Genomic DNA, 14,023 nt, shown 5'->3' with positions numbered 1-14,023 from the left:
CTTAATATTTTTTTTTGTTTTGCTTTTTTTTTTTTGAATTTTTTTTGTAATGGCTGACTACATACTTTCTTTTTCCCAAAATTTCTCATTCTTCAACTCCCCCAAACTTGTTTGATGTCATCAATTTGCTTTGTTAACCAAAGTAAAGGTTATGGTTAATTTTTCATGGTTTGGGATAAGTGGAAGGTGTGGTGTTTAGGCTTAGGAAGGTATGGTCAGGTGAAAAGTGGATATGGCTTTTTGGCTTAGATGGTTAACAAAATATGGAAATATGAATGCCTTGATCATATAAATGCACAACACTAGCAAACCACCAGGGGAAACTCAAGCAAAGTCTATCATGCGACTTAAGCGTAGTTCACTCATCAGTATTTGGGCTCAAACCTCACCCGGCTATGCAACCACAAATTATCAAACTCAGCTCAGTCCTATGATCAACATTGAAACCCGTATGCAACTAGTTATGAACTAAAGATCTAACGTGACTTGAAAATGTCTAAGGTACACGCACCACAAACATCAAGCAAACCACAATCCAGAATCGACCACAAGCAAAGCAAGTATCAACAAGATTAAAAACCGTGCTAAAGCAGAATATTCACAAAAAAAGAACCAACAGAGTAATCATCAAAAAGAAACTAGATAATAAAAATAGTTAAAATACTAAAAATAAAAGACAGAAAAATAAATTGCAATAAACAAAGGTAAACTAAGGTAGGCTCCATCTGCTTCCATCTATGGGGTCTGGTCATCATCATCAGCAGCTGCTCCACCATTATTAGCTCCGTCAGCATCAGTAGCTCCACTCCCCCAAACTTAGGAGCCTGGTCCCCAGGCCAACCAGTATATGCCTGAAAGTCCTGGTAACCAGAAGTGGTTGCGGAGTGTAATCATGAAAGAATATGGTGAGCACAAAATTCATACACAGTGATGACCAAGAAAATATAGGAAAATTGAAGAATATCCTTAGACCACAATTAAGCACAGCATGCATGCACACAGAAATGGACTATGACAATGCAACATAAAGCACACAAACAGAACATAAAGAAACATGATTGAAAATAGATAAATATTGGCTGTCAGGAAGGTTGCGTCGGGCACAGAACAGATGCGTCGGGCTTCGTATCAGTAAAGATCAACGAGGTTTCAAAATTTGATATCTAGCCGGGCGTGACTTAAGCGCGCCCGACGTGGTGGGTTCTAGAGACCAAAAATTGAGTACTGAGCCGGGCGCAAAAGAGTTACGCTCGGCATGTAGCCACTTACATGGTCAATTTGCCTAAGTTTTCTTAAAGAGAAGGCCTTATCTCCACCCAGAAACATAATTACCTCATCCTCACACTCCCAACAAGATGTACCCTATATTTACCCACTCAAACATGATTCTAACAATTAACACATAACAAAGAACAACATATTCCACAAAATAACATATAACACAAAACACAACACATAATACAAAACAACACAAAATCTAAAACACGGTTCAGATCTCTGGGTTGCCTCCCAGGAAGCGCTTGTTTACTGTCCCGAGCCTGACGGTGACCAACTTGAAGTGCTCTGATTCTCCTTCTCCTCCTGTTGCTCTTGTTCCCCTTTGCCCCGTGTGCAACCTTATGATTGCTCAACAACGGCTCAGAAGGATTGGTCAGTCTAATTTGAACAATACCTTGCATACAAGAGAAAGCTAAAGACTAGAGTACACAAGTTAGCTCCAACAATTCATTGCTAACATAAAAATAACAAAAGCAATAAAGGATTAAATCACAAATAGCTATAAATACTAAATTGCCTTGCTAATCCCCGGCAACGGCGCCAAAAACTTGTTGAGATTTCCGTTAAAACCACTTTTGTTATCACTTTAAATTACTATTGTTTTGTCAACAGTCTCAAACACGGAAAGTATACCAGCTGTTCAAGTAGTAAAAATATCGTATCCACAGGGATTAGAAGGTAAAATAAGCATTTATTGACTATTCATGACTAAAGAATAATTCCAAATTGTAGTTTGTCATGTATGTGAATTAAAGAGCATGACTACTGGAATGAAAGCTATAAAAAATATTTGTTGTGAGTGGACAAGGGTAGAAATGATATTATGGTTTTGTGAGGTTGTGGGGGTTAGATTTCACCAAACATCATACTAATGAATCATTAATCTCTTGTTACATACATTGCTTAGTCAACCCATAAGTTTACTCAAACCTAATCCCTTAGAGAAAGAGCCTAGGTGCGGACATTGAATATCAATCCCTTGAGTACCCAATATCTACACCCGCATTATGGGCTAGGGTTTAAGACTACTAATAGGTCAAGCTCTATCCCTAGATACAATCTCCACTAGTCATATGTTCCAGAACTAGTTTCAATGGTATTTCCCAATACTCAATGGAACCTTAAAACATGCAAAGGGTGATCAATCCAAAGCAAGCATTAAGCATAGAAACGTACACAACAATGAATGAACAACATATATATATATCATTTAAAACGTAAGGATTACACTAGAATTCGTTGGTTACATCTAACCCCACAAAAATAAGTAGAACCACTCAACAATGAGGGCAAATACAAAATAGAGATGAAAGGAGAAATGAATAACCGGAGGAAAGACCCACACACGAACGGCTCCAAGCTCCGGGAATCCCTTCCACGGCTCTTAAAACGCGCCCAATGTGTGAATGGGGAGAAAAGTCCCCGAAAATGGCTTCAAATACGAGCTTGGGGAGATCAGATTAGGGTTTCGCGCCCGGCGCATAATTCTTCGCGCCCGGCGCAGGTCCTTCCAGAGAAGTCAAGAACTCTCTGTCTCAAAACAAGCCCGGCGCAATATAACTTGCAGAGATGATATACTCTGTTTCGGTCACGCCCGGCGCGGGTCATCGTGCGCCCGGCGCAATCACTCTTCTCTGCTCCTTAGCTTCTTTAGTTTCCAATCTTATGGGTCTTCAATCCTCAAGTCTCTAGCTCAATACCTGCACAAAAATGAGGTGTATTAAGGTATTGTTAGCTAAATTTGGGTTAGTTATTGTTGAGATTTCCGTTGAAGTACTTTTGTTATAATTGAAATTTAGTTTAATTCCATCAACGGTCTCAAACACGGCAAGTATACCGGCCGTTCAAGTAGTAAAAATATCGTATCCACAGGGATTAGAAGGTAAATGTGAGATGAAGAGCATGACTATTGGAATGTTAAAACTATAAAGAGATTAGTTTTAGAATGGGAAAGAGTAGAAATGGGATAATGGTATTGTGAGGCTGTGGGGGTCAGATTTCACCGAACGTAACACTAATGTATCCTTAATCTCTTGTTAAATTCATTGCTTAGTCAACCCAATAGTTTACTCAAACCTAATCCCTTAGAGCAAGAGCCTAGGTGCGGATATTGAATATCAATCCCTTGAGTACCCAATACCTACACCCGCATTACGGGCTAGGGTTTAAGACTACTAATGGGTCAAGCTCTATCCCTAGATACAATCTCCACTAGGCATATGTTCCAGAACTAATTTCAAAGGTATTTCCCAATACTCAATGGAACCTTAAATCATGCAAAGGGTGATCAATCCAAAGCAAGCATTAAGCAAAGAAACAAACACAACAATGAATGAAACAACAAATATATATATCATTGAAAACGTAAGGATTACAATAGAGTATGTTGGCTACATCTAACCCCACAAAATGGGTGAAACCACTCAACAAAGAGGGCAAATACAAAATAGAGATGGAAGAGGAAGTGAAGAACCGAAGGAAAGATCCGCACACGGACGATCCCAAGCCCTGGGAATCCCTTCCGCAGCTCCTAGAGGCGCCCAATGTGAGAATGAGGGAGAAACCCTCGAAAATGGCTTCAAATACGAGCCTGGGAGGTCAGATTAGGGTTCTGCGCCCGGCGCATAAGTTGTCGCGCCCGGCGCATAGTCTTCTGAGCACTTTCTGCCTCGTTATAAGCCCGGCGCAATTACTTTTTACGCCCGGCGCAGTGTCTTCCAGAGACTTTCAAGCATTCTCTGCCTTAGAGCGAGCCCGGCGCAATTCTCTATTAAGCCCGGCGCAATTCGTTCCAGAGAGTATTGAGGTACTCTCTGCCTCGATCACGCCCGGCGTGGTGGAGTCTCGCGCCCGGCGCATGTACAACTTCCAAAAGTCCACTGCTCTGTTCTTCTCAAGCCCGGCGCAGCGTCATCTTACGCCCGGCGCAGACACTCTGCTCTGCTCCTTGGCTCCTTATGTTTCCAATCCAAAAGATCTTCAATCCTCAAATCTCTAGCTCAATACCTGTACAAAAAATGAGGTGGATTAAGGTATTGTTAGATGAATTTGGGTTAGTTATATCTGCACACAAAATGAACCAAAAAGAGAACAATTATATTGCAATGGTTCAAAGGATGAGTGGAATTTGTTCAATAAGTCTCATCCAAAAAGAGGTAAAATTGAGACTTAACAGTTATATCTGCACACAAAATGAACCAAAAAGAGAACAATTATATTGCAATGGTTCAGAGGATGAGTGAAATTGTTCAATAAGTCTCATCCAAAAAGAGGTAAAATTGAGACTTAACAGTACTCGAAAGGATTTGACCAAATAGGGTGGAAGACGAGGGAACCACCTAAAAGCAGCTCTCTTCAAAGAAGTAAAGAATAATTGGCAGATAGCATTGTCGGTACTTATGAGCATGCTAACTTGAGAAACATATAAGTTATTAACATGATCATCAGAATCAAAGGTCTCATCATACTTGTCCAACCCCAAGTTCTTTCATCCCCTTGGAAGAGGGACCTCGATGATCTCTTCAATATAGGGGTGCTTGCAAAACTCCTCTAGTGTAACTACAAAGTAAGGTTTTGATGTGTCGGCTGATCGAGACACTAGTGTCGATGTCTCGATCTGCCAAGATACTTAAGTATAAAAAATGTTACAAGAAATGTTACATATAATGATATATAAAAAAATGTCATTATAGGTACAAAATATGTAAGTATAAATTTATTTGACATATTACTACGTACAATTTTTGTGTTGATTTTGAATGAGATTTCATAATATATATTGTGCGTCACTATAATCTATACTTACATTTTTTTTAACAAAATACTAATATATATTATATTTATAGGTGTAAGTAAAAGTAATTTTTAGTAGCAAGTATTGTGACACTATAAAGTGTATGTCACTATATGGAAACATTTTTGTAGTACCTTCATGTTAGGTTGCTCTAGTAGGACATATGATATGGGAGCATATTTAAAACTAGATTAGAGATCCTTTTCATGTTGTTTAGTTGGAGGACAATGATTTTAATTTCTTTGTAATTTAGTTATTTTCATTATGTGTTTGAGTTAAGTTACAATGTGATTGTCTGTATTGTATGGATTTTAATTCTTTATATTATGAAGTATTTCGATTAATTATCATTATTTGTGTATTATGATATACAAGGTAGAAAATGTCATAATTAGGATTAGCATTTGGAGATTTAGGACTTGTAGCATTAAATTTGGATTAGGGAAGAGAAGCATGATTGATAAAGGTTTGGATGTAATGAAGTGCATTTTGAAACAACAATAAAAAAAACTTATCAAAACTAAAAGTAAAAAATGGGTAAATTATATTATTAAAAGTTATATTTAAACTTAAAAATAATTACTTTAAAACGTGTTAACAAAGAGATTACTTTTTAAATATGTAAATTGAATAAGGCATATTATATGTTAAAAATTACACACATATTTATAACAATAGTATGATAATATTTCTATAATACTAAATTGAAACTAAAATTAAAAGGAGCAAAACAAGGAGCCTGTAGGTTTGGTAATGAATAACATATATTTACAGGAATATGCAGACAAGCTTCGAACAATTCAAATAACGATGGCTGTGGTTGTACGGTGGTTTTCATAAAGACACTAATACAAGAACATAAATCACATCGTATTTCACAATTTAAAGATGTTTTTAACTATAGTAATAGTATACTATTATGATTGTCCTATCCTCAATTCCAAGACACAATCTAGAGTGTTTGAGAAAATAAATAAATAACAATTCCAATATACCGAACAAATGAAAAGAAAAAATAAACAAATAAAAGCATAGGTAGGCGTTCTTTTTATTCTTCCAAACATACTATTTGAAAATTTCAAAAACAGGAAATTTTCAAATCTTTAATTTCATATGTTTATTTGGCAGGAGGAAAGGGGAAAACCACTGTTAAAAAATAAAACAACTATTCACAAAAAAAAAAACTAAAATAAAACAACTTATACTTTTTTCGTTGCATCATTTATTATATTAATTTGTTATTCTTCTTTATTTTTTTCCTTTTTATTCATTTCTTCTCCCCCTCCAAATTTGGATAGACAGTTATATTTTTCTATAACAAATATATCATTTATACCCTGTTTGATAGGATGAAAATGTAGTGACAATTGAAAGAAGAGAAAACGAGTGATGATTGATTAATTAATTTGACTAAAATCTGTCTAAAAAAGTTTAGAGGAGTCCACAAAATAAAATTTCTCCTCGGATATATAGGTGAAAGAGTTGGAAGTGAAGTTGATGTCTTTCTTTCATTTTGTGAAAAATAGATTATATGTTTCACTTAAAAGGAGAGTATAATTGATTACGTTAGCCTTTTTTATTTTAGGATTTAAGAATCAAGTTATTCTAATAGTAACATTAAAAAAAATTATATCTTGACTTTTATTTTCTTTTGATCTAGTATTCAAACAAATTATATCTTTAATTTTTATTTTATTTCTTATTTACCTCTCGCTTGTTTTTTTTCCGCTTATTTCTTCCTGTTCCCTGTAATTATAATTATTTCCTCTTGTACAAACAGGAATTAATGTTTATACAGTTGTCAATGGCAATGGACTTCTTAATTAATATTTTAGCATGACTCGTAGCAATCAAGCAATTATGAGGGGACACGAACTTATTACGAAATGATAACTCATATTCATACCAAAACGTGAAAGAATATTACATATATTATTTAAATACCAAATTGTATAATAAATTTTACATTATTTATTTTATCTTATATTCTTTTTTTTTTGTTTCCTAATAACATTCTCACAATTGTATAAATTCCTGTACAAATTGATAGCAAGAAAACAATTCCTCAAATTGAAATGGAAGGCCCCTTACTCCTTTTTCCCCTATTAAGTAAAGCGAAGCATGAATTGAACATGTACATGTTTGGTTACATTTACACATATGAACATATCCAGTAGAGGATTTGGGCAGTATGAAAAAGAGTTTGGTTTGAAATTATAGAGTGTATAAAGTTGAGGAACTCAAAATAGAATGTGAAGAGAGAAAAAACTGTGTGATGAAGAAAATGAAGTGTTAGGAGGTGAGGCTGAGGTGGTGGGACTAGGTGACATTCATAAGTCATGTTAGGTAGCAAAGATTGTGAAAGTAAAACTAGTATAAAAGGGAAGAAGAAGTAAAACAAAGGTTTATGACTTGGTTTCAGTTAATTTGAATTAATGAGAATCTGGGAAGAAGTCCAAAGTGAAGCAGAAAGCATGCGCCTAGATTTCCAATCCAACACCAACTTATTACTCCCCAACTCCTCCACTCTGTATCCGTCGTTGAAAAGACCAGCAAAAGCTTCGCTTGGCAATGATTAGCGAAGCTTAGGGGAGCTCCCCTGAACCCCGCTGCACCCAACCACTCCCCCCAGGACCCCCTCTCCTCCTCTTCCCCCGTCCGGTATATACGGCCCAACGACCCAACTATCCGGGGGCCCAAGAAAACGCGCTCCACAAGGGCCCTGGCCCGGCTCTACATCGGAAACCGAGCCTCCAGTGAGTCAAACACGACCGAGTAGTGATGCAGCGAGTCCATGAACCTTCCCACGAACCCTCCCACACTGGACCCCACCTCCTCTTCCTCCTTCACCACGGTCACCAGCTTGGCCTTCAACGCCTTCGCCCCGCTCAAAAACGAGGCCACCGAATCAGGTGCACGGTAACTAAGGTGTGGCAAGTTCAGCATGCAGTTGAAGACCAAAGCCTCTCCGGCTCCGCCTCCGCGAACCACTTTGAGAGAGGAAGTGTGAAACGTTTCGTCGGAGTCCAACCTGCACTGGTGGAAGGCGAAGGGCTGGCCGAGGGAGGCGGCGAAGGCGATCAAGCAGCGATCGATCTCCTGCACGGAGGTGATGGACCTCCGGGCAGTGCCAGTGCGGGACAATGTTGTGATTCGGAGGTGCGGCGCGGGTGGGCCTGTTTTGTTGGAGGCGAGGGCCTGCATGAGGGAGGCCCACTGGACCCCTTCCATGATGTCATAGTCGACGATGTGTACTCGGCGCTCGTGGGCCACGGCCTCCAGGATGGCCTGGTTCGCTGTGAAGTGTCCAAACTTGATGTAGGGTGACATGTCCTGAAGCAGTTGAAACGTCGCGAGGGTGTTGTTTTGATGATAATGAATAGGATGATGCCTGGTGTTGTTATTGTGCGCACCCCTTGCGCCTTCTAGCAGGCCCTGGAGCGCGTCGGTGAAGTACGCGGCCAACCTCTCCATGTTGGAGGCGTGCGCCGCGTGGGACACCAACTCCTTGAGCCGAACCAATATCACTCGAGCCAGCTCGCGGCTCTTGGTGGCACCAGTGAGGGCCTCCGTGGCGTCCATCAGGAGGTGGACCAGTCTCAGACCCTTCGAATCCTATTCCTCCGTCACGGAGTTGTTTTCGGCGTTGTCGGGGCTGAGGTTGTCCTCGGCGGCGCCGTTGCTGACGATGAAGTCGAGGAGGTGGTGGAAGTTGTCCGGGGTGGCGGTGAAGGCATCCCAGTTGACGAGGGGGGACCAGTGGTTCCAGTTGCAGTAAGCGTAGTCGTCGTCGGAAGAGGGGGTGGTGTTGGTGATGGTGTTGTATCCGAAGAAGTCGAGGTTGTGGATAGCATCCATGTCCATCATGTCTATCTCCATGGTTGGTTGTTGAGTTGACTATATATGAAAGAAAGAAAGAAAGAAAGAAGAAAGAGTTTGTAGCTGCTTGTAGGTGTGGTTAGTAGAAGTTGTGTGTGGGGATTTATAGAGGGGTTGAGAGGAGAAGCATTTGGAGCATGAGACAGTGGGAGTCCAAAAATTCATTGGTCATTCTGGAGCTATGCCCATCTGATGTTAGATCGATTCAATCTTATAAAATATATATACTACTGCCATTTTTTATACCCCATCTTCCACTTATTCAAATATACATAACTCCTTCTCTTTCTCTATTACTTTCAACAAGCCCCCATTCATTTTCATCCATATCTTCTAATTCACCGCTCCCATAAAGATTTTGTTTCAATTCATAATATTCATATCTAACAAGGACTCTCCTAATCCTTCACATCACCATTCTAGGATATTAATACATAATTAATATCTTCCTAAACATTTCTTTCAGTCTTTATAAGGTTCATCATAATCCTCATGAGTCAGTCACAAGGACTCGATTCTTAAATTAAAAGATAAATATTAAATGACTTTTATTTTTTAAGCATCAAATATTTTAGGATTTAATACTTGTTTTTTATTTCTTAATGAATACATGAAGTTGAACATGTTAAGATAAGTTTAATGTTTAAAATATCAAGTAATTTGTAAACTCTATTATCAATTTGTCATATTTCTAAAACTAAAAGAATTCAAATAAACGCAATAGCGAACAAAACTGAATTACTTCGGCTCGATCTTTCCATGTGCTATTTTATTTTAACATGCATGTGCTTATTAACATGAACAAAATAAGAAAAGATATAACCCAAAGAGTCATGACTAAAAAAGTGTCAAGTTTATAAGAGAATATATATGGCATCATAATTAATTAAACCATTTCAGGAGAGGGTGAGAAGAAGCAAAATATGTAAGAACTGTAAGTTCTATGATTTTCTAATACATCAATTATAGAAAATTAAAGGATCTTTGAAATTCATGATACTCACATAATAATTAGAAAGTGTGTACCTTTCTCCATAGTAGAAAACTCCTTTGATCCTTAGAGTGCTTTGATCTTCTTGAGAAGAGAACCAAGATTTCACTCCCTTTGACTTTTCTTTTCTACTCTCTATCTTTCGTGATGGCTAGGGTTTGAGAGAATACTTTCTATCAGGAGTGTGGACATTGTCTCACATTAGTGGATATTTATCACCCCTAAAGATTTTTATTTCCATCAAATAACAATTATTCTCATAAATGCTCCATTAAACCTATTTATAATTTAGTCTTTAATTATTTAATTATTTATTTATTAGTCCCTTTATATATTACATATTTCCCACATGAGACATAATTATCTTACATTCTCCCACTTGACTCATGTGACATTTCTCACAACGGACAAATAAATAAATAAATTAAATTAACATAATGCGCATTAAAATGGCTAAATTATTTTATACATTGGGTTCATCATAATTTCATATTTAAAAATATGAACTAATTTGAGTCATGGCGGTTGTACATCAGTTTAATCGACATAGTCCCTTCCATGTACTACAAACAAGTCTTCTTCTTAATATGATCGTTAATAAGGAGCACATAATTGGTCCAACATTATATCTTTATTCAAGATAACACCTGTTTACATTACTCTAACACAAATATGCATAAAACCATAGAAAACAGGTACTCAGAAACATATCATTAATGAGCTCAAAATGTCAATCACTTAATATCAAATAAACATAATACTCAACAATCATTAGTAACAATAATGCCCATATTTTTAACATGCTCAATAAATGTTTTGGGCAGTAATCCCTTTGTTAAAGGGCCAACTATCATAAGGTTTATGCTAATAATATGTTCTATTGACATTTCTTGTTTTTGAACTTTTTCCTTCACGACAAAGTACTTTAATTTCATATACTTAGCACCCTTAGAGTACTTGTCATTCTTAAAAGAAATACTGCTGCAGAATTATCAAATTACATTTTCAGCAGCTTGGCAATACTGTCGGAACAAGCCCTGAAATAAAGTTCTGCAACCAGTTAGTCTGAATTGTAGCCTCAAAACATGCTACAAATTCAGCTTCCATAATCAATGAAGCAACAATTGTTTGTTTTACACTTTTCCATGATATTGTTCATCCAGCTAAAAGAAATACATAGCCAATAGTGGATTTTTTGAATCCACACATCTAGCAAAATCAAAATCTGAATATCCAATCACCTTAAGGTGATTAGACCTCCTATATGTAAGCATGTAACACTTTGTTCCCTATAAGTATATCAAAACTTTCTTTGCAGCTTTCTAATGTTCCATTCCCGGATTACTTTGGTATCTTCCTAACATTCTAGCTGCAAAACTTATATCTGGTCGAGTACAGATTTGAGCATACATGATACTCCCAACAACTGATGCATACAGAATTGCTTCCATTTATTTTCGTTCCAAGTCATTTTTAGGACATTGAGTGAGACTAAACTTGTCTCCTTTTTGAATTGGAACAGGCGATGCTGAGCACTTTTCTATCCTGAATCTCTCTAGTACTTTATTGATATATGTTTTCTAAGACAAGCCTAACAGTCCTTGTGATCTATCTCGGAATATTTCTATTCCTATCACATAGCTTGCTTCACCCATATCTTTCATTTCAAAGTTACTAGAGAGAAACTTCTTAGTCTCATGAAGAAGACCAAGATCATTAGTTGCAAGCAAGATGTCATCAACATATAGAATTAAAACTATAACTTTACTCCCACTGACCTTCAAATATATGCATCGATCAACAATGTTTTCTTTAAATCCAAAGGAAACAATGGTATCATTAAACTTTAAATACCATTGGCGGGAAGCTTGCTTAAGTCCATATATTGATTTCTTTAATTTGCACACCATGTGTTCCTTTCCTTCAACCGAGAACCCCATTGGTTGGTCCATGTAAACATTCTCCTCCAAATTTCCATTTAGAAAGGCGGTTTTCGCATCCATTTGATGTAGCTCCAAGTCATAATGGGCTACTAATGCCATGATAATTCTAAAGGAATTTTTTCGTGAGACGGGCGAAAAAGTCTCTTTGTAATCAATGCCATCTTTTTGAGTAAAACCCTTAGCAACAAGTCTAGCCTTGTACCTTTCAAGGTTGCCATCAGAGTCACGTTTAGTCTTAAAGACCCACTTACAACCAACTCTCTTGCAACCTTCTGGCAATTCTACAAGGTCCCAAACATCATTTTGTTCCATGGATTTTAATTCTTCTTTCATGGCATTTAACCACTTTTCAGAATTATCAAAACTTACAGCTTGTGAAAACGGAACTGGATCATCCTCATTAATACTTGAGTCAGTTTCTAACTCATGTAGATATACCATATAGTCATTTGAATTAACAGGTCCTTTTTTTGTGACCTTCTTAATACTATTTCTTGTGGTTGTTCTATAATAGGTTCATTATTAATCATGGGTTCATTATTGTGTTGCTCTTCTTCATTGTTGTTTGACACAACAGCCAGAGGAACACTTACTTTACTGCCAGAGGCATAAGTCAAAGGAACTTGCATTCTAACTTCTTTGACTTCCACTTTCTGTGGAATTGTACTCCCACTGACTTCACCATTTTCAATGAACCTTGCATTTCCAGTTTCAACAATTCTCATACTGTTAGGACAATAAAACATATATCCCTTTGATTTTTCTGGATAGCCAATGAAAATCTACTGATTGTTCTTGCATCCAATTTCTTTTCTTGTGGATTATAAATCCTTATTTCTGCCTGACAACCCCAAACATGTAGGTGCCTTAAACTAGGTGTCCTACCAGTCCACAGTTCAAAAGGTGTCTTTGAAACTGCCTTACTAGGAACCCTATTTAACAAATACATAGCATTTTTCAAGGCATACATCCACAAATATATGGGTAAAGTTGAATTGCTTAACATACTCCTAACCATATCCATTAATATTCTATTACGCCTTTCTGATACACCATTTTGTTGTGGTGTACCTGACATTGTATATTGAGCACAAATGCCACGTTTCTGAAGAATTTTAGCAAATGGACCTGGGTGTTGCCTAGTTTCATTATATCTTCCATAATACTCACCACCTCTATCAGATCTTTCAACTTTCATTTTTTTTGTCTAATTGCTTTTTTTTACTTCATTCAAGTAAATTTTCAAGGCATCGACTGCTTGAGATTTCTCATATGCAATAAATAGACATAAGCATAACGTGAATAGTCATCTATAAAGGTAATGAAGTATTTTTCCTTTATGAAAGAATTGACATCAAAAGGACCACATATATCGGTATACATAATTTCAAGAAGCTGAGTGCTTCTTGTAGCTCATTTCTTTGTATGTTTTTTTTTGTTTTCCTTTAATACAATCCACACAAATATTTAGATCCATAAAATCTAGATTTGGAAGAATTTATTTATTTATAATTAATCTTTTCATTCTTTCTCTGGAAATGTGACCTAAACGTTTATGCCACAAGAAAACAGAACATTTCCAAGGAAGTTCTCATTCATAGTCATTCTAAAAGACTTAAGTCTTGCTGCAATATTTGTCATCTCAATGACATGCTCATACATAGTACATGAACTATCAAACTTCATGGTGGTTAATGTACTCATTAGTGTCTCAGCAAAAGACTTATCAGTTGTTTGAGAGAACTCTCCCATAAATCCCATAAATCTTTAGCACTTTCAGTTTTGGGAAGAGTTGTCTTAATACTGTCAGTAACAGTCATTCTCATGAACATTAGGCAAAATCTATTAGACTTTTCCCAAGCTTTATAATAGGCTTTCTCTTCATCGCTACTAGAATCAATAATAGTAGCACGTTTCTCTTCCAATATAGCAAGGTCTAAATCCAATACACCAAGGTGAAATTAGACTTGCTCATTCCAGTCAAAGAAGTTAAGCCTATTAAAATTGGAACAGACGCTACAAGAGAATTTAGTGAATTGGGAATATATACTTTATAATAAAATTTCACATGAGTGTTTTGAGACATAAAGTACATGCTACACATATAATATATTCAAACATCAATCAATAGTATATTGA

General features: G+C 36.8%; 1 pseudogene; it reads right to left on the bottom strand.

The window, feature by feature from the left end:
• Window positions 1-6,469: 6,469 nt before the first annotated feature.
• LOC109806997 (protein NODULATION SIGNALING PATHWAY 2-like) lies at window positions 6,470-9,143 on the bottom strand (annotated as a pseudogene).
• Between the last annotated feature and the right edge of the window lie 4,880 nt (window positions 9,144-14,023).

The sequence above is a fragment of the Cajanus cajan genome, chromosome 6, assembly GCF_000230855.2.
Source record: "Cajanus cajan strain Asha chromosome 6, NIPB_CcT2T_4, whole genome shotgun sequence".
In the NCBI taxonomy this organism is placed as follows: domain Eukaryota; kingdom Viridiplantae; phylum Streptophyta; class Magnoliopsida; order Fabales; family Fabaceae; genus Cajanus; species Cajanus cajan.
The sequence above is the reverse complement of the archived record's forward strand: the minus strand, read 5'-3'. Positions and strand labels throughout refer to the sequence as shown.